The 22,622-nt window shown below is 36.2% G+C and overlaps 1 long non-coding RNA gene across 2 annotated transcripts; it reads left to right on the forward strand.

Annotated features, from left to right (window-relative positions):
* The first annotated feature begins 337 nt into the window (after positions 1 to 337).
* LOC113951124 lies at positions 338 to 22,622 on the forward strand. Of its 2 annotated transcripts, none has more exons than XR_003529047.1 (4): positions 338 to 363; positions 3,317 to 3,424; positions 4,580 to 4,747; positions 18,713 to 22,622. It is a non-coding gene; the product is annotated as an uncharacterized LOC113951124 (long non-coding RNA). The 2 variants fall into 2 exon arrangements; XR_003529046.1 differs by lacking the exon at positions 338 to 363 and adding an exon at positions 1,304 to 1,501.

Genomic DNA, 22,622 nt, shown 5'->3' on the forward strand with positions numbered 1-22,622 from the left:
AGCTGCACTTTCACTGTAGGATTGATCTGATTCTAACATCTGCAAATGAAAGCATCTCTTATGAATCTATTTACTTTGTGCAACAAGAATGCCCTTGCAGATGACAATGATTTATGCTCAGACTTCTAGGTTATTTTCAGCAAGACACAGCCAGCAAACAGCTAGAGATGTGCGAGCTAATTCTAAGCTTGCTTCTCAGTGTATATGTAGCAATGATGTTATAGAACTAAACAAACATAGCATATTAGGAAAGTTCCAAACTTAAGAAAAAAAGCTACATCAAAATTATTTTTTAATGGCTTCAGGGATGAAGGCAACATTCAACTTTGCAGCAGCAGCAAAGAAGATTCCAAGAATGAATCGGTGAGGGGCTAGTCAAGTTTGAACAGTCTTGGTGCAGTACATGGGGTCTTTGGAGCATGCTAGGAGTTGTCAGGGGAGTGACACAGGCTAAGAGAGCTCCACCAAGCTGGAGGTCAAGGTATTGCTCTAGACTCACAATGAACAGCATAACTGTGGAGATGGCTGTGGCTCTGTGACTTAATAGGGGCTCTAGGGTTCCCACTTCTACCTTACTGCCTCCCAACATCTTCCTCCTCTCCAGACCACGGTACAGGACTTTTCCCCAGCCCAGCCTACTATCTTATCACCCACCTTGTCTCCCCCCTCTAGCACATCACCCATTGGTGCCCCAGACCCTGCTCAGCTCTGCTGCGTTTCCTCTGCTGGCTCCTTCCACCACTGACAGCATGTGAGACACCACGGGAAGCAAGGATCTCTTCCAACAGTGCTAAAGCTTGTGATTATATTCGAGATGGCTCTTTATGCAACCAGTGCAACCAGAACAGTGCAACCAGCTCAGAGAGGTGTCACACACCATCAGCAGAACAGGAGGAATGCACAGGCACTGGAGCCCCACTTGAGCATTGCCTCCCCAAAACCCCTCAGTACCCTCTCCTGCACCCTTTCAGAGGCCTCATGTCCTCATGTGCCACACATCAGCATCTGCTTAGCCCTGTGAAAGACCTGGGGACAGAAAACATAGCAGTGACAACTGGTTTTAGCGCTGTTGTGTTTACAGCATTCTGTTCTGCTTTCTAAAAGGTGTGGATGCCTGGGCCAGGGGAATTCTTGTAGCCAAAAAGAACCTTTCCAAGCTTTACATAGAGGTGATAGGATCAACACAAATTATAGAAAAACGGGAAAAATAAAGCCAGGCTTGGCTGGCATTGGCTTTTTACTGACCCAGTTTTGGTTTCTGCCCAAACTATCCACTAAAGAAAATATCATAAAATCTTTCTGCACAGATTTTGTGTGTCATGTCAGACTGGGCTTCAACCCAGACTATCGACTAAACAAAACACTTGCTGCACAGCGTTTGTACATCATACATCCCTTGCTCCAAAATATTTATAGAACAGATCTATGCAGTGGAAGGCTACAAGTTCTTGACACAATTAGTTTTCAGCTGCTCCATTTAATACCACCTGCTCACTCACAGGTAAGTAAACCTATTCCTTTTACCAAAATTCTCAGTGCTTTTGAATTTAAACATTTTTTAGTATTTTTCCTTATATGCTTATATTATGTATCATGTTAATACATAATACCTTATGTATTAACAGCACTTATTACAACTGTTTGAAACAGTTGAAGGGGATAAAGGATGGCCAAAAAGTGAAGGTTTCAGTAACAAGAACTTCAAAGGACTATACCACTACAGAGAAATTTTAAAATTCTAGAGCTATTTTAAATTTAAAGTATTGAATTAAATTTTCAACTCACAAGAAGTTGTATAACTGCTGAAGACAATGGAACTAACATGAATTTAGTAAATCTGAGGATCAAGATGATAATGATATGGGCAAATAGCCACCTGTGACTTCAGATTTTTTTGGTTTTTTAATCTGGTCATATTTTGAAATCTCAAAATATTTTTGTATGCATTGATCTTATGTGACAGAATACTGAAAGCAGAAGAACAATATTTAAATGAAAACATTTGCACATTTCTGAAGAAACTGTGCAAATTTCCCCATTTAGAAAGCCATGTGTCAGACAGTTCTGCTGTTCAGAGATGACTCCACTGACCTGGCCTTCCCTGTGACGCCATTCTCAGGAGTGGCCAGTCCAGGAGAGAAAATTATTCTCTTCAGTTTGGTCTCGGAAAGCTAATCACAGAGAAAGCATTCTCAGTGCGATGTCATTATTGCCTTTGTGTTTATGTATGCAGTCGCACTATTAACATTTTGTGTAAGAATTTATTTTCTAATTCTAAACAAAGGAATCTGAGGATCACCACATCACTTCTACAATATTACTATATTTTCATCTGGAAAAACCATGAAGTTGCTATATTTATTTGCTCAGGCATTCTGAAAAACAGTTTAGAAAAGAACTTCTATGGCTTCAGATTTTTAAGTAGAGGAAAATTTGATGAGCATTACAGGCATACTAACCTCTCTGAGTGAGCCTTCATCCTCGTTTAAAAAAAGATATCTTGGCATTTTTAATGTAATTATTTGAACAGCTTTCACTTTTTGCCATATTTAGTCATTAGAATAACATTGTCCAATGTGAGCTGCAGGGTCACAGGTTTGGTAGCCAAGGAGTGTTTTGTGGAGTTGCTAAGTCCTCTTGTTTTGAGCACACTGTGCTCATTAGACAGTAGTTGCATGTGACCTGCCACACTCAACCCCAGCCAGTGTTAGAAACTCCACTTAACACATTTAGTCGTATCCACAGCCACATTTCTATTTCACTTCACTTTTTACTGCTACCCCCCTTTTCTTACTATATTCCAAGACTGAGGAGTCAGTGAAACTTTATGACCTCTGCGTCTTCTCTTCTCATCATTAGGAAATTAGGCACACTGATTACAGTAGAGTATTCTGTGTATAACAAGTGCCCTTAAAGCAGATTGCATCTTGCAGCAATAGTCTACCTACACCACTTGCAAAATAGTTTCCACAGTGCTTTTCATAGTAGTAATTAGAGTCAGTTGACAGCACTAGTAAACAAATGGCCTTCTAGCATGGATTCCTCACTGCTTGAAATAAAAAAACTTTGGAGTTAAACAAATTTCCCCTGAAAAAGGACCCCCCTCACAGTGTCACGTCAGCATAAGAAATGAAAGAACTGTTTCTCATGCACCCTACAAACTTCCTGAAACTTCTTGCAGTTGTTCTCTAGCCTCATTTCAGAAATGATGTAATTTTCATAGGGATGGCAGATTGCCAACTGCAAAAGTTAGGACTGAAGAACCAGTACATTTAGGTTTCAAATGCTTTCATATTATGATCTGTCTGGTCTCCAGCTAATTCCTATGGACGTTCCCTAGAATACCTAAGAAGGTAAGGATAAGAACTTCTCTAACACACCTGTAACTCTGAGAAAGTTTCAGGAATTTATGAAGATTAGAAAAGTAGTGATAACATCTTTTTATCTTTTACCTAAATAAGTTCTTTCTTGGTTGTAGGTACAATTCAGCTGTTTCATAAAGGACACATGTATTTGAATTTTGACATTGAAAGTTCAGACCAAAATTCTGAATTCTTATCGCAGTCTTTTTTACATGCCTCCAAGGTCTATCAATGTTTGTGGAACTGCACATGAATAGAAATTATACCTCACTCCCTGGTCTGCCCTGCCTTACATTACAAAGTCAATACTGCAGTACAAACAAATGGATTGAACACGCAGATGTGTGTATTTAGACTAATTAGCATTCAACTTTAGCCTAAATTATGAGGTTCATTTCTTCCTGTAGAACCATTAAAATTAAGAGATGAGGTAAAAAACCTATTCAGGTTAAAACCAAATTTAAGCATAAGAACAAATGAGTGCAAAGTGACTATTAGTACTTTTAGGCTGATTCTCAAAGGAATTAGGTAAATATTAGAGTAGTAATACTTTAGAACAGTCCTATAATAAGGAAAAAAAATCAAAACCCAAACCAAATGTTCCTCATGAAATTGAGCATTTTATGAAAGATTACATGATTTGGCATCTGCAATACTCTCAAATTCCCACAGCTCTATGTTCCAAATTTTTTTTATATACATCCCAGCTATTTACATTGTATAACAGCATATTCATCATTGGCTTACAGTCACAGCAAGAATACTTACTGTTGCCTTTTTGTCAAAGCTTTTAGGGAAAGTATACTTAGGAGTAAAATGAAACTACAAAACAAGGGAAAAGTGGTATTATAACAAAGTCTTGTTAGACTTCTTCCAACATATGCCTTTAAAGTATTACCATTAATAAAGTTCGGTGCTGTGGTCATAGTTAGGCTATGCTGAAGAATCCTTTGAAAGGAAGATACTTGAAGACAAAAGGTAATTCCCTAGATACTGCAGACAAAGGCAACAGTGTACATTAGGAATTAAATCAACAATATGATGACATTAAGTCCTTTTTAGTGACAATTAGTCTGGTTAAGTTGGGGATTGCTGCACAGAAGTGTATTTCAGGACAAGTTCCGATTAACTCCTTTTGACCAGCCTTTGTTGACCTTCCAATGATTCATTCCAGTCATCTGATTAATTTGTTTTCTCTTCATCTCTTTATCTACCAGGCTATCTCAAGTACTCCAAGGAGAGATGAGATACTTAGATACTCCATTTTTTACTTTCTGCTTGACTAATCTGAAAGCTATATTAAAAACAAAATTATCTTCATTCTCCTATGACTATAAAAGGCTGAGGACCACAAAAATCTCTGTGATTATTTGGTATATAAGCAGGTATGGCTGCTTATGTTTCCATACCACTATGAAGCTAGCTAGACGTATCTACTGTCATTAATCTATAAAAAACCAAGCAGAAGATAGGCGACAAACAAACCACCAAGGAATAAAAACAAGGAATGAACTCAAGTCAGCAAACTCCAGCCAGACGTTTTGGGCTAGACTGCACAATTTACATAGAGGTCTGTGTTGAGGGTGTGACTCAGCCACATTTTATCAAGCAATTGTCACCACACTGTCTATTATACTTACATAGTCTTTTTGCAGCTCTGAAACTAGCCCTATTTCTCATCCTTTCCTCCAAGATGAGGAAAGCTGGGGAACATGGATTTGACAAGCCCTAGCCTGTCTGGAGTACATTATTATTATTAGCTCACTGGAAAAAAAAATATGTTGAGTCCCCACACTACACTCTGCGACATGTCCTTGTGCAAGAAACTCGCTTTCTGTACCCACCCATACTTATCTCTAAAATAGTCTGTTGTAATTTTTACTGAAGGGCAAGGTGGTACTTTATGAGCAGACGCAGCACACAGGTGTCATTAAGCAATAAATGTTACCTTGATCATTTCCCTTATTAGTGCCAAGAGCTTTTAATCTCTTCAGTGAAACCTGTGTGTATTCATTATAACAGCACACACCCAGAAGTGTCTCACTGAGGTTATGAATCCCAATCAGCATTACAATAAGTAAGTAAAATTTCTCTTATCTTACTAAGGTGAAACATTTCCTATTGGTCTGTTTGACTCATGGGAGCAATGAGACACAAGCTCATTCTTTTGTCTTGCTACTTTAGTATTTTATTTCAGGTGATCAGCAATTCCTTGGGGTTCAGCCTACTTTGATCACACAGATCAAATGACTGCAATTTACTGACTACAAATATATAATTTCTGTTAGAGTGATGACAAATTTTGTTTTCAATTTTATCAACGCGCTAAGATTAGAACTTCAAGTGTCAATCATGACGCAAGTTAACCTAGATAACATTTAGATTTGTCAGAAGTCATCAAAAGCCCTATAACTGCAACATTGGTTAAAGCTATTTCCTACTATGGTGAAATGCTTGAAATTATCACTGAATTTAAGTTTGTGACAGTTTGCTCACTGAAGCAAGAAAACTGCCATGACTGAGCCCTAACCTTTCAGCTGTAAATTGGAGGGGCAGAGCTTTGGGGCAGCAGCTGACCTAAACTGCTGACATGGACCGTTCTTTTCCTACAATGCTGTTATCTTTCCCCCAACCTGAAAGCTCAAAACCTTGTAAAATTTTGCTGCTCAGATTTATATCTAACCTGTTCTCCATGGCCTTACAGAGGCTCAACTCATACTAATAAAATCCTTTGTGTATTAAGGACTTACAGCATCGCTTCAGAATCTTGTCCATCTGGTGATATTGCAGTCTCGGCTGAAGATAATACTTCTTAAAGAAGTAAACTGGTTTTGACAAATATTTTATTAATATTTCTATTATATAACAAATAATTCATTATTCATCATAAGAAATACTGGGGCTGGCTGTAACCCAATACACGTTGTTGCACAACTTAAGCTATTAAAAAAAAAATAAAATCACAACACTCTGAAATTCCCCTCACACATCTGTCAAGAATGCCTGCTTTAGGTAAGTAAAATAATTCTACAACAGTGGTCATATTAGAGTACAACAGAAAACTGAAATAAGTGTGATAAATCTATAATATAAGCCTACAATCTAGAATTGAAACGTACTATGTATCTTCTACTGGTAGACAGGTCATCTCCTTTCGGTTCATAAATAACAAACTTCTTTAAAAAGTTGATCCTTTGAAACAATAACAGGGAGCCTTGGTGTAAAAGCTGGTATGGGGGGGAAATGTTTTGTTGAGAAGAACAACCTTTAGCTGGCTATAACTATCCCTTGTTCCAGTTCCCTGAACAATTAGCAGATCTTTAATGTTCCTAGAAAAAGATTAATTAATACTTCTCAAAATCCTTACCTACTTGGCTGCTAGCTGTCTTGACAGAAGATCAGCTTATCCTCTTTGGATTACATTCTGCTGATCTGAAAATATTTACAGTATGGTGAGGTTTTGGCCCGATGTGCAAGGATTATTTATGATACAGCCAAGAATGTTGTACAATCGTTGTGCACATCCTGCGGTGACAGAAAATTAAATGGGAGCTATAGGCTATGCCTTTATTCTCATATTTCAAGTCATGGCAATACAGATTTTTTTGTTGTGGTAGAGATAAACAAAGTCTGAAGAGCATTGAAAATGCAATTATAATGTTTTTGTAGAGGAAACAAATCTCAAGCTTTGATTGCACTAAAAATTACTTGATGGATGACAGCGGTAAGTAAAATTCATCTGATTAAAAAATTGTTTACATTTTAATCAGTGCCTTTACTCTGTCTTCTTTACACTGTCAGTAAAAATCTTAGAGTCATAAAATCCTAAATGGTTTGGATTTTTTTTATATTTTTGTATTTTGCATGCTCATTTCTCTATTTCTCTGTCCTTACAGTGGACCATTAAAAATATAATTGTTGATAGAACTGAAAATTTTTAAGTTAAGTATAGATTAGATAAAGCCACTTACAAATGTAAGGTACCTGAAGTGTACACTCCACTTATTTCACTAGTTTCTTGTTTGCCACCACACAGCCCTACCCCTGCTGCAAACAAAACCATACCTCTAAAGGCTTCAACACAATTCTGTGGCTCTCATACATATACTGGAATAATCTTCACTACGTTCTTTTTGTAGAAAGACATTTGCATTATTAAATATCTTTAAATTAAAGATACCATTTGTGATTCTGTAAGGAATCAGAGAAAGTGTTTTATAAAATGTTAGCATGGAGCAAAGATAAAGGACTAAAAAAATAAGTTTTATCCTCTGGCTACGACAAACAATAAAGAAATACCAGAAATATATGCATCAAAAGACACAAAACAGAATTATAGTTGTCAGTTACATTGGATGAAAAAAAAAAAAAAAGAGAGAAAAAGAGGACTGGTTTATAGATGCAATAATACTTTCCTTTTGGTAGAGCAGATAAGACCTAAATTATAACACCTAAATTAACTCATTTCAAAGAAAACGAGTTGTTGATTCAAGTACCGTTTTAAAGATTATTTGCTAAGAAGGAGAAAACATTCAAATCAAGTGTCTGAGCACCTTTTTACAGGCTTTTTTTCCCCTCATGGTTCACCAAAATAGATGCAGATGTGACGCTCAGGGGCATGGCTTAGTGGTGGACTTGATCTTGATCTAGTAATAGCCATGGTGTACCATTTATACTGGCTGCTCTGTGAGCTTTATCGACTTTCACAGACTTCAGACTAAACCACTTTTTAGATGATACTAAAAAACTTCAGTCACAGAGAACTATATTGATGCAAAGACATATGGAATTCTAGCATTATACTAGATAAAAAAGTATTTCAGAAAACATCTTTCTTTATAATGGAGTAACATCCCACTGATTTAAATATCTTCCCTTTTTGCACTTTTTCTGTACTCTCCCTTTTCACTGTACCTTCTCCATTCTGAAAATTTCAGATATCTGATCTCTTACAGAAAGTAGTTTCACTTCTTTCTGTCTGACAGGTATAAAATACTTGGAAGAGGTCAAGAGACCATTGTGGTTTACCCTACTATGTGGAAGCCCACAGGAACCTGAAAATGCTATTTATGGCTTCAAATCCACTTAAATGTACTGTACACGTGACCAAAAGATGGAGGTGCCAGTGCATCTTTAAATAGGCCAAGACATATTCTGCATTGCAGTCTTCATATAAGCAGTGTCAGACAGTGCAATACATGCCTTTTGTAACACGAATTACAGACTCATCTTTAACACGGGAGAGATTCTGTATCACCAGCTTCGCCACTTACTTATTTCTTTAAGGATAAAAATCTCTAAAATGTTAAGGTGTTCACTAGCTGCTGCATGAATTTTCTGCCCAAAAAAACCTCCTGGAATTTGGAAATTGTGGTTAAATTCCTAATTAATAACAAGGTCCTCCTTATAGCTTTTTCACACAGAAACATTTCTCAGTATCTGATTTAAGTTCAGAAAACTCCCCTAACCATTTGCCTACTACTAGAAACTTTAACATACCAAAACCAAGTAAAGAAATAACATGTTCTAAATACTACCATGAAGCATGCCACAAGCCATACTCATACAGGTACAAGTAGCTACAGAATTCTAATTAGTAACATCCCCCAAAACATAAGCACATGTACAGTAAATTGCTACAAACCTTCAGTCTGGTCACCACACAACAGATGAGAAGTGTAGAAGAAGCAAAGAATGCAAATTTCTAGCTGAAACTCAAGCCTTTTAGAAAGGAAGATGCCTTCTTTTCCCTTCACTGTTCCCCCTACCTTTATAAACTACTGCTGAACTGTGGAAGGGACTCCTGTGGACACCTGAGTGGGCTTGATGACCTCAGCCCTTGCTTCATTTTTTTTTTTCCTCCTTGTCTAGCCTGTGTATTCTAAATAAAAGTAAGATTGTAAGTAGAGACTTCAGGAAATCACAGAGCCCTGAAAATGAGCAGTCAGCAATAAGTGGGTCAGATTCACCATTCCATTTGCAGACATGGTGCTCCCTTGAATGCTTCTGCAGTTTGAATGTCATGCCTTAAGATTTCTAGAAAATCTATGAAGCCAAATGCTTGACAGCAAGGGAATATATTATGCTCATTTTAGCAGGAGTCTACCTGCCTGTAAAAGCTTGCTATAATGGGAAAAAAGTGTCCCTGCTGTGTTTGTATCATATTAAAATTAGTTAATATTAAAAACATGTAAAAATTAATTATTTGAGCTGTTTATATGCAAGCTGAAATTACTTCCATGTTTCTCAGTTTAATGTTTTATTTTCATAAGAGGAGGGGCAAATTCCTTAGTGAAAATTCTCAGTGATGGTATTATCTGAATCTTTTGTATATTGTCAGTTTGTTCTTCAAAGCTTTATGTTATAATAATAGGTAAATTAATGGGTTGAGTTTTGCAAATCATATTACAGAAAGATTCTCAAGTCCTTATAAATTAATAGACTTGGCTCAGTAATTTAAGAGCAAAACTTGTCTCAAACGCAAGAATTCTTAGCAAAAGAACTTCTGAAAAATGGCTGTTTTCCCCATATCACTTCTATTGTAGGTGCAAACCTATTCAGTCATGAGTTCAGCTTCCAGTTTTTGAAGGCTCCATGCTAATAATACTGTTACTTGAGCAAAAGTCTGGAAACAAGTGCAAGATCAAAAGCAGTGAGATAAATACAATGAGATGAACTGTATAGCTAAAAGCATTTTCTTTGTTTTTATCAAATCAGAATTCATGCAATGGGAGGAAACTCTTCTTTTTAATACACAGTGCTGCTAAAAGAAGAATGACTAGTTTGGTTTGGACAGTCTTCGGCTAAATAATATTGATTCCACATGTGTATAATATTACTTTTGGAGATATTCTTGGAAATTTATTCCTTCAAATTATATCTGTTTATTTTTCTGTCTGGAAGTACTCAGATAAATCAAGATGTTATTCATGGAGAGTTGTCCTTTTTTGTCTTCTAAAAACTGCCTTTCTAAGAAAAGAGAACAGGGACTAATAGATGTAAACAGAAGTAAAAATAAGGAAGCAATAAAATCATGCAGCAAATAAGCAACTGTCACCAACACAATAAATATAATAGCATTCATATGACTTCATGGTCTACTTCTATTCCTCCTGATGGAAGAGCAAAAAATAAAATAGTCCCAACTGAATTAGCCAGATACGCTTTTTCCTAAATGTCACAGGCATTAATAAACCCAGGCCCCTCTCTTCTATGCCTCGCAGCTTCTATAGCCATTTACACATTAAAAAGTGTGTGATGACACTTCAGAATTGTCAATCTCATATTCAAAACTTTGTACTAGATAGTTTGCACAGACACTAGAGTTTTTGAGAGCATGTTGATTAGAAGAGGGAATGGTAAGAGGCATTTAACACAGATCAAATTAAAGTAGGATCCAGCATTGCATTAGGGCATGACAAAGTGTCCTAATGTGCTGAAAACCCGCAATCTCCAAACTTCCCTATTTCTGATGTCACATCCTCTTCTTCAGAAACCGTGTCTGTCTTTCATACACTTTTTACCTGCTGCTGCATGTGAGGAAATACATCAAGCAACATTTCTGCTCCAAAAAAAAGGACAAAAAAGAAAAGTTCACTTGGCCTCAAATAAAGAGACCAAATGCAAAGCAAAAAACATCAGTTTTGAAACAAAAATCTAGCACACAGTTCTGGTGCTGATTACTGGTGAGGTTGGATTTATGCTTAAAATATTTGCTAATATAGTCAAACCTGTGCAACTTTCTTCGTCAAAGGATTTCTCTATAGTTGTTTGCATATTCCAGTCTTGCTGTTACAGTTCACTTATCTGGAGCAAGTATACTATACAGGAAATAAACAAGTTAAGAAAATATGTAATGAATATATGCTTTTTCTTGTATTAATTATTCCTGGCTCTGAGAGCAAATTATTGTAAAACATTTCGCCTCACACTCCTGTTCTGGTGTTGGCTAGAGTCTGAGAACAATAAGGCAGAATAATTTGGTTCTTCAAATACATTATGCACTGTAGAATTTCAGAGCATCAATATCAAAACATTTGAAACAGATGTTTTGCACTAAGCTCATCTGTCAAGCTGAGAACGGCACTTAGCAATCGCAGTGCTATGTGTAAATAAGATTAAAATATAGGTTTCTTTAACAGAGTTGCACAACTATATAAAGATTACAAATAAATGCAAATAAATTAGAACTAGGTGATCTAAAACTCAGTTCCAGGTTTGACAGGTTCAAACTTGTTATGAACTACATACCTTCAAATTATAAATCTAGGTTGTAATTGAAAAATCTTCTGACAACTTCTCTCAGATCTAGAGAGAATTTATGCCTGTTTATTAATGGAAGGTAGTTTTTGATCTTCCTCAGTAGTACACACTTTAGCATTCAACTAGCAGTGTAGAAGGAAAACCTCTGAACCTAAAGTAGGACACAAGCAATCGCCTTTTATTTGCTGTCTTTCTTCTGAAAGCACTGTTGAAGCAAAATTAGTAAAAGGTTGAGTTACTCATCTTCAAATCAAAGACGCTTGAAAGAAGACAAAACCAAAATGTCATTATCTATTGGGGAATAATTCCAAGACTAATGACAAAAATATTTATAAAGCTGGAGTTGGGTTTCTGGGTATACCCAGCTCAAAGTTATTTTTTGCAATTAAAAAATGTCATTAATAGAAAATGAAGTCTCTGGACAAATAAATATTTTGACTGTGAAGCTGGATTTACACTGAAAATGTTTGCTAATATAGTTAAACCTGTGTAACTTTCTTGGTCAAAGGATTTCTGTATAGTTATTTGCATATTCCAGCCTTGCTGTTAGAGTTCACTTATCTGGAAAGAGTAAGCTATACAGGAAAAAAGCAAGTTAAGAACGGATGTAATGAATATGTATTTTTCCTTATATTAATTACCCCTGTCTCTGAAAGCAAATTATTGTAAAACATTTCACCAGAACTACTGTTCTGAGGAATAAATAAAGTTAAGGATACAAAAATATCTATTGTTAATTATATCTCCATTGCACTTAACAGTCTCTGTTATTTGCGACTTCTCTACTGACAGAGAGAGAACTGGAAGAATTGGTGGAACAGACCTGAAAGGAGATGGAGAACTCAGCCGAGGTAAAGGCAATTAAACCTCACAACTAACAGGGGAATTAGTTGCTGAGCAACAATTATGGAAACACATGGAACACAAGCTGTATTTGCCAAGTGATCAAGGCAAAATGTAGAGCTATTATAGACACTAACCTGAGTGCCAGTTTAACTTAACAGCATTTTTAACTGCAACATTCGTTTTTAAAGAACAGAGTTTTCTTTCAGAATTAAATTAGATCAAGTTACAAATGTAAGGAAAGGGGAGATGGCTAAAGAGACTAATAAAAGCTGCCTGCCTTTATCAAATGGAAGTCTACGCTGCTGATCACTGGCAAAATATCCAAAGAAGCAGAACAAAACTTGCCTGTTTCTTTTCTGGCAGCAAGAAAATGTGCCTCCCTGTGCACTTCTCTTAGTTTCTTTTGACTTCAAATTTCTTCCGTGCCATCGAATCTAGGTCCAAGAAAATGTCCGACTCCATCCTTCCTTTCAAGTACCTCATAAAAGCTCTTGTGAGTCTAGTATTTTTTGTTTCTCAGATTCCTGTTTCAGATGAATCATTGAGCAATGCATTAGTCAATTCATGGGCAAAACAGGCCATACTAATATTCGGAAAATGTCTGAGTTCCAGTTCCTAGTGCTACATCCTTTCTTTCCTAAAAACGGGTGTATCATAATCTTCATCATAAGAAGGTTTAGGAATTAGCACAACCAATGAAAGAGAAAATTCTTAGTGCATGCTTAATTCAAAAACCTTGTTAAGAATCAAAACTTTTAGTTGTGTATTTTACACACCACTACACGACTTCCCAATTAATTCAGTCAGTCTTTTCAAACAAGTAACAAAGAATAAACACTTACTGAATTTGAATGAGCTTGAGAATCTGTAAAATATTCACAAACAGGAGGACTGGATGCAATCTTTCAGATTCTGAGGTCATAGCTTTGGACTCAACACAAGATAGCAAGTCTGGGTATAAGCAGAATTATACCATAACAGCTTAAATTCTATATCAAATGAGTTTGGAAGCTGAAATCCAACCAGTTCTAGCCTCTGTTCATGGAATTTCACCTCCCCCATTGAATATCTGTCTCTGCCTGGCACTACTAAGCGTTTGAAAAGGCAGCACCTAGGGCTCAAATTCCTCCTGAGATTTTAAAATGCCAAGGTGTTGCAATCTCAGCTCAAGCTTCTGCAGTTTGTCAAGAAGTGCCTATGTCAATCACACTTCTCAGAATAAGAGGAGAGAGGGAGAAAAGGATCCTGTGAAACATTTGGAAAATGCAGTTCAAGTTTGCCTAGCCAGATTTTATGTTTAATTGAAATACTTTGAAGATCTTAAAACTCCAACGAAGTTATTAATGAAATAGAGTAATATTTAAGATTGGAACTGGGTAATCTAGATAATAATATAGGCTTCTTTTTTCTAAAGCATTTCAGGAAAATTTATCAGGGCTGATTGTGAAAAAAAAAAAAAAGCAGGAAAATAGAAACACTATCAAGGACTGCAACAGCAGGTCCACAGTCTATTTTACCCTTCTTGGGGCTGCTAATTGATCGGCCCACTGTTACCTGCCTTTAGTGTCCTGCAATATCGCACAATATTATATTTGATAAAGAAAAAGATTAGCATTGATGCTACAGATTATTCACAGGGAAGGGCAAAGCTACGTATATCTAGCTAAATCTTTCCAAATCTTTCTATATCTTTCAAAAACTGATATGCTGCTAGCACAGAGAGTTGTTATTAAGTTGGTACTCAATGACCTTTATTGGCACAAAGGCATCTATGCAGAAACTATGCAAGTTGTACAGTCATTTTTTTCCCCTACATATAGGACTTGCACTAGAAAATGGGAACCACCTCCAACAAGATTAACTGTTGGACGTACCTGTACGTGATTCAGCATGAGCTATACTGGGCTGTATCTGTGTGTATCTCTGTACTCATGAGAACGTAAATATGCTTCTGCATTCTTATCAGACCCAACCTTATTCTATTTACTTCTCCCTCCTTATATCCTCTTGCCAAAAGACAAAGTGAAAAAGAAGTAGCAATTGCATTGATCAACAGGGGAAGATTATACTTGCTTTACATACTATTTGAACATTAGGCTTATTGGTTTTCTGAGGAGTTAGGAGACATACAAATCTAGCCATCCTGTTTGGAACCTTCTTCTCAAACAGTGCACTCTGTATATGCTGAAGTGCTGTTATTACTCTATTAAACTGAACTTCATTACATAAGTACAAATTTTATTTTCATGAGCACAACTCAAGGACATGTGAATTGGTCATTTCTCAAGTTGATAAGCATCATGTTTCTGAAATTTGTGTGTCTCTGTCGTGCATTTTGAATTCAATTGCACTTCTGTTACACGAAAAGAATATGAAATGCCACTGAAATCAAATGGGATGATGGAAAATGCTGGGTTTGGTTTTAGTTTTTTTTTAAACCAGATCTAGTAAATAACTTGCTATATAGCGATTTAGAAACTATTTTTGGAAATGAAGATGTAAGTACTGTATAATAACATCAATGGTAACTTAGAGGCCTTAGAAGAACAATTACAGTTTGTACTACTCACTATAACTTCTAGGTTTTGGTGATGATTAGGCCTCTCTTTTGAAGGGATGTCTTCTGTGCATCCTGTTCAGGAGAATCTGGTTCTCAATAAACAGTTTAAGGCAATTCTCAAACTCTAATTCTTCTAGGACATCACCCCAGATGTAGAAGATGTTTAGGGGCTGTTTATTCGTAGGTAGAACCTGGAAAATCTGTGATTTTCCCCTTCTGCATGCTCTCACTCCACATCACACTGTTCTTTATCAAAGTAGGTTTAGCTGACTGGTATCATTTATTTCACTTAATGTGAAATAAAAGTGGTTATGTGGAAAGCTAAGCTTCAGACAAGCATTGCCTACAACTCAGCTGATTTCACTAGTGTCTTTTATCATTCATCAGTGTCCAAGACAGACAACTGCTTATAAAGATACTACAGATAATGTAGTATGCCCTGAGGTTACTACGTTCTGTGGATGAAAAGTAGTTTGTCTTCAAAACTTTGTCTTTAACATCTTAATGGGAACTTAGATGTATTTGTGCCAGTATTTGAATAAGTCCTAAGACCCTGCTTTCTAAACTTGTAAAATTCTGGAAGTCTTTTGCCAAGTCTTGTGAGTTACTAAGTGACAATTCACATCTTTTTATTCTGGTACTTACAAATTTAAGAATTGACAAGTCTGGTTCCAATGACCAACACTGAAAAACAAGCAAATGCATGTGATGTAATGATTAGCCACAAAATTCAGGGCCTGTAACATTTGAGATAATTTTAGAATTCTTCTTACAAAGGAATTTTTATTGCAGAATTACAATCTGTCTTAATGGTGCAACAGATGCTATCTCATTAGATGTTTGCAGTTTATTGTGTCTTGTATGTTATGTTCTGCTAAAAAGAAAAGGAGAAAAAGAATGAATGAGAGACATAGCAAGAAGAAGACTGCAGTAAAAGCAGAGAATGGGAGATTGCTGAGAAGATGAGGGAACAAATATAAAGCCAACTCTCCTAACTGAGTTTAAAAAGAAGTTTTTTATAAGGACCTAAAGAGACTCTCCAAGTTTACTGCAACCCATGAAAGATTGTGGAGAAAAGAGCAAACCCAGAGGGCAGGACTATGTTTTGTAGGAAAGAATGAGTAGAAAACTTTAATTTAATAAGAACTTACATTTCTCTTCTGTCTTATACTACATTATTGTATTTAAAAAGTGAATAGTTCTGATGTTTGTCTAAATGCAAGTTAGTTTTGAGTTTATAAAAAGAAGAGATATATAGTCCAACATGTTCCTGTGGGTCTCAGTAGGAGTCAGTGTGGTTTAGATGATGGAGACTGATACCAGGAAACAAAAACTAGTCTGATGTTATTTTGAAGTTAAATGTCATGGAGAAAGAACAAGATATCTGGACTAAAATAAAATCAGTTTTTCAAACTTAAAATCCTAGCCTACCTAGTTGTTAATAGAATAATCTGAAAGTACCTATTCTTTATGGGCAAAAGAACTGGAAGTTCAGACTGATCAATGTTATTCATTTTTAGTTTTTGTTCTAAGGAAAACACTCAACATAAGAACATATTTCCTCTATGTACTTTACATTCCTTTCAAATACGCTCACAAAGCTCTAAACCGAGCTAATCAAACAGCTACATGTTCAAAGTTAACAGTTTGGAATGCCAGCATTTAGGCTTTACAAGAGACCCTAACTTGACTCCTAAGACATTAAAATATAAAATATAATGACATAGTTGTTTTAAAATCCTTGAGACTTGCAGGGTTCAACATTCAGCTCTTTGCTACGAACTACACAGCTTTTCTAGCTAAATACTGGTCACTAGATGTTTCCTCTCTTCCCTTCTTTACTAACTCTTAAAACAATTCACACAGTCACTAGATGTGCACTTTGTCAGCCCCCTGATATGGTGAAAGAATGCATTTGTGTGCTGGCTGCTGCAGGAGGATTGTTCCGCACACAGGAATGTAATGCTGAAATCAGTGGTGCTGCATTAGCCTTTTATGTACTTGATTATTTTCTTTGTTCCTTGAAAACAAAATTTCAAGTCTGACACTGGGGGTACAAGTATACTAATTTTAGTAAATTTTATGTCTTATTTACACTGTTATTTCATTTTTTTAATAATGTCACTTTACAGTGATATTTAATTATTCAGTAAGCTGTGAGCAATTATGTCAAGTTAAATAGATAATACATGTAGTGTTTGGATAGTGTTCTTTCCATTATGATTTTACTAAAGAATAAGATACAACTTTAGATATTTTTTTTCTGAACAACATACCACTATTTATTTTCAAAATCTCTGGCCAAAAGCCTTTCTTTAATCACATACAGTAACTAATATATTATGAATTCATATTCAATATTATATTCCAGCTATCACTGACATGCTTCATTTTCTGAGGAAAATAGAAACACAAGTATATTAAATTCCAGTGATTATGACCATATCTTTTTCAACTTAATTGCAACTGAAACTTAGAAAGCTCAAAATAAAGGCTGTACTGTGGCTCATACATGACAATTATTAGAAATCAACCATTTCCCATTGTACAGAAAACTTTCAGAATTTTAAAGGCTGCCTCCAATCAAGGAGGGAATCAATGCTGACTCTTGTAGTGAGGTATAGCAACATACAATATGCAGTGTGCAACACTACTCAGCTAGTGTTCCCCAGGAAGGAGAAAAATGGGGTACTGTGATGGAATAGAAGGATGACAGAAAGGACACAACAATCTACTGCCTGAAGCTGGAGAATCAAAGCCATATCTACCTGATGTCCTTACTGGTGCACAGACTGTAATTCAAAATGCACCATAGTAAAAAAAGTTCCCCATATACACCAGTCCTAACTGGGAACTTCTGATATTTTTTTAAAAGTCAAATCTATTTTTGATAAGCTCATTGGCTCTCCTTGGGTTTGACACACATAAGCAGATTTTGGAAATATAATGTCAGAATTAAATCTCCTGGGCTGTTCAACAGATGAACTGCACTGGTATAGCAGCTTATATATATAATATATAATATAATCCAGAATGATTCTCCTACAGTTAAGCTGATCCACTTTCCAGTTATCTTTAATCTACTCACCCCCAAGTTAGTGATAAAGGCAGCATAAACAAAGAGATGCAGGATATTAAAGAAATTCTCAATTTAATTTTGCTAGTTAGTGCAGAATGTTTTTTGTTGTATCAAATTACTCCAAAAGAGAAAGCTATTTTACAAGAGGATTAAACATTATATTAGTAAAGTCAGAGTGCTGTTTACATTTTCCTCTCTCACAATTCCTAAGTTTAATGAAAGCACAGAGATCACATTTGTTCAAATTTAAGCTTTGTTTATTTTACCCGTGTAATTGCCTAACTTTCAAGACATGCTTACAGCAAATATTTTTAAAGAACGCTGAATGTGACTAGCTCTACCTTCACTGAGAAGTTATATATGCCACATCTAATATTTCAAAATCACTGGTTTTTATCAGTTGGTGAGAATGGGAAATAAGTTTTTCTAACAGTTATAAATAACTGTCTAGTAAAACACATTTATTTCAGTCCTCAAATGTAAAGAGTCATGAGCTGAGACTGGATTTAATATGAAAAAAAGATGCTACTGTTAATGTACTTGCCTCCTTTTAAATAGGTTTTATTGTCACTTAACATTTATATTGCCTTTTCTTTTTTTCAGTTTAGTCTCTTCATCACAAACCCAAGGCTTGAGAAAAAAACCTAAATAAACAAGGTCTGGTAGTTGCAGTTGTGTCTAGTGTCATTTGGGGAAGATAAATCCTACAAGAGAGATGCATGAGAACTGCAAGATCAATCGATGTCATTAAGATATTATGCGGTAAACTAAATACCACAAGAGCCTACTTCACAATCGTGGTGCAACACCTGGAATAAAGGGAAGACAGACAGAATCACAGTGTGAAACAATAAATTCAACCTTGCAACAGCTTGATTTGGCCAGCCAAAAGCACCTCAGCACAGAGGGAATCGATACAGTTTAGTGTCTCTATCTCCATAGTTTCTGTTGTGCTTCAATGACATTTATTATTACTTCTGTAATTGCTTGCCCTCCAGCAGGAGAGCGTCACTAGTAAACAAACACAGCTGTACACAGCACTGCAGCGGTGCCCCACCACTCCTCTCAACACAGCTGTGGTATTGCTGTCGACATCCGCTTTCTGAAGTCTTCTGTGCATCAAACTAACCAAAGCATAGTTTGAATTTTCATTTACACAATGGTATTTACCCCAAGGTGTTCCTGAAGATCACAGAAATTAAATGCACACAAATCTGCCAGTCAAATTCCCTTTTAGGAAATAATGCTGCAAAATGAAATTTTGAAAAGGATAATAAATGCATCAGATGTCATTCTGTGAGTAAGAAATAGAAACTTGGAGTTAACACCAAAGCGATGATGACAAGAATTTTCAGTGTGGGAAAGGCTCAAAGCCTCCCTCCCTGGGATGCCTCTCCCCCCAGCAGGCATCATTTCCACACAGGATCCCAAAGCCTATCCAGACCCAAAAACTTACATAAGATTTGTTCTTTTGCTAGTGTCTCTTTTTAAAGTATCAATACGATAAATGAAGAGATATGTGTATGACTATTGTGGTAACAACACAAATGAAAAGCAGAAAAAAACATACAAATATTTGCTTCGTGATTTCTACTCTCAACAAGAAATTCATATTGTCCATGTGATTCCCCTGTAAGAAATATCTTTTGCAGATTTCAATTTTTAGATCAACTTTGCTTATTCATTACTTTTTTTCAAAAAGTGAAATGAAGATCCATTAATGTCAGAACTGGATTTAAATTTTAAACTAGTTCTATCCCAGTGGCACTCTGTTATCTTAACATGTAGTTAAGCTACATATGATTTTATAAAATCACAAGGTAATTTTAGAATCATAGAATCATTTCCAATAATTTAGATAAAAAGAAAATCAGGGATGCACAAGTATTTCACTGTACTGGGGCTTTCACTGGTGTGGAGACTTCAGGAATAAACACAGCTACTTTTAGGTATAAATGTTGATTCTTCACTCCATTACACTAGTTAAGTGACATTGCTTACCACAGAGTAAGCATCAAAAAGGGAACTTGGTAGCCAATTTTACATTATACAAAGCCTCTTAATTAAAAATACTGTTACACTGTGGTATTTGTGAGTCTGTGGGTGCATTTATAAAATGGTATTTGATAAAGCAGCTCTGCAAGAGAAATGTTGAGATATTTAAAGAGGCAGGTACCAACTCAGAGATTGTCTACCTAAACTTTGTAATTAAATACAATTCACTGTATAATTACATTAATTACCCTATCATATGGGTCACTGAGAAAAATTAAACAAATATCTAAAATTCCAGAGAAATATCAGGAGCAATTTCATTTTGGAAAAAGCTCACGGGGATTTCAGATCTTACTCACGAGTAAATTTTACACTATTGAGCATGACAATATTGCTGACTTTTATATTAACAGGGAACGATTAATGTCTTGTGACACTACAAAATTTCAAACCACTAATAAGTATTACAAAATTTTACTTACATTTTACTTACAATCTTACAAAACTATCAGCGTAAAGAAACCAATTTGTCACTGATGTCACCTGAGGCATTACACTTCAACAATTATATATGACAGTACAGAAACCACAGTGTTGCAATTGCTTTGCTAAGCAAGGAATTATTTTGTAGCTCTCTCTAAGTGAACCAGTTTAGAGACCTGGTAGGTCATACAGTAAAAATAAATATTCGTATTTCTTTAAAAGAAAAGGGAGTTGTACAGATTTAGTTTTGTTTTTCTCCTCACTTTTCCCATAATCAATATGTGAATTGGTTCTATAACATACATATCAAGGGAAGAAAATCTGTAGAATCTGCTTGTAATCTGGCAAACCTTCCCAATGGTGAACAACCTTGACTCCATTCAGTTCACCAGGGTGAAGATGTCACAGAGTGGAAGAGGTCATCTAACCCAAAACATGCAGCCAGGCTTGTGCTATTGCATGTCTCCCACATATTCTAAAAAATCACAGGAAGATCCTCCACCAGTAGAAATGTTCCACTTATTTAAACATTTAAATAAATTAATTTGACTTTCATTTAGATGACTGTATTAGGAAAATGTGGATTTTGGTTTAGGAGTAATTTTTTTCTCTGCAGATTGTAAAATGAGTAGAGGATGACTAAAATGGTTAGAGACATGTACAGAGATGATGCTTACATTTTGACATTACACTATGGGAGCCAAATACTAAGTTTCCCGAGAAATTGCCAAAACTCTATGTCAGCAGAATGCTTGCCTCCATGTAGCAACATATGTTTGAAATAAGGTGCGATTTTTCTGTGTTAAATGAGCTGCTAAATTACCATGAAGTGGGCAAGAAATGTGACCAGAATGTCACAGTTAAGTCACTAGTTGCTGAGCAGACTTCCATGTAGGGATATCAGCCCATGTCAGGTACTGTGAGGTTCCTCTCACTGGAGCCAGGCAGTGCCAAGCAGTTCTCGTTCTCTGGTCAAATTTGCACTTGGGCCAAGAGGAGCAATAAGAGCAGAGGCTGCAGCAGCTCCTCACCTCGGTACTTCTCCCTTTTCTGTCACACCCTTCCCCTGCCAGCCTGATCTAGCTACACTGCCCCCTTGGCATGCTGTGTCTCCCCATCTTTCAAATTTTCCCTTCAACTTCATTCCCTCAGAATGGTTGCCTTGGTAAAGTTATCCAATTTCCTCTAACCACACAACTCCCTTCGGCTGGTAGGTAAACTGGTTTAAACTGTTTACTTTGGCAAACTGGTGGCCTCTCCTCATTCTGCAGCATGGAGAAGGACATCTAAAAGCTTAGTGCTAGTGAACACTGAAATATCTTGCTGGCAACAGGAATAAGGTAACAGTGGTCACACGGGTTAGTCTGGGCAGGGTCTGGATGGTTCCTCACCTATCTCAAGTATGAGAGTTCATGGCAGAAGAGGTGGTAATGAGAAGGATGAGAAAGAGAAGGGGATCCTGAGATTACCTACATAAAAACTGGAAACCCCTGCTGACTCATTTTCTATCTTTTGTGGCAGAACTACAAGGAAATTAGGTGAAATTAAAGCCTAAAGGTGATTTTAAAGTTTCATATAAGCATCTCTTTTCTTTAAACAAGTGACTACTGTTTCTCCTTGTAAAGTCCTCTGAAAATCAACTGTGATCTTATAAGGTCACAATCTTGAAAAGCTAGACACACAGGATCTGTATTCTACACCAGGTTAAAAGCATGCAATATTTTTGGCTGATGTAATGCTGGCATACAACTACACAGAGACATGGCTGAAATTTGATCAAAAGCAGGGCAGGAAAATGAGAAGGTGTATGGCTGGATTTGGTAATTTAGAAATCCAGGGTTTAGGTGTGCCTTGAAACACATTATATGAATTGCAGGCTGTGGTTGAAATAGATATTGTAGTTTGGGCCATATGCATTTATTCTGCATTATGAGACGGAACTGCTTGCTTGCATCTAAGTATGTGTTAATCATGGAAATTAAAGGCAATTAAATATGAAACTTCCCAATTAGTCTCTTACCTATATATTCCAGAT

This window comes from Corapipo altera, unplaced genomic scaffold (genome assembly GCF_003945725.1).
Source record: "Corapipo altera isolate COAL_440 unplaced genomic scaffold, ASM394572v1 57, whole genome shotgun sequence".
NCBI lineage: Eukaryota > Metazoa > Chordata > Aves > Passeriformes > Pipridae > Corapipo > Corapipo altera.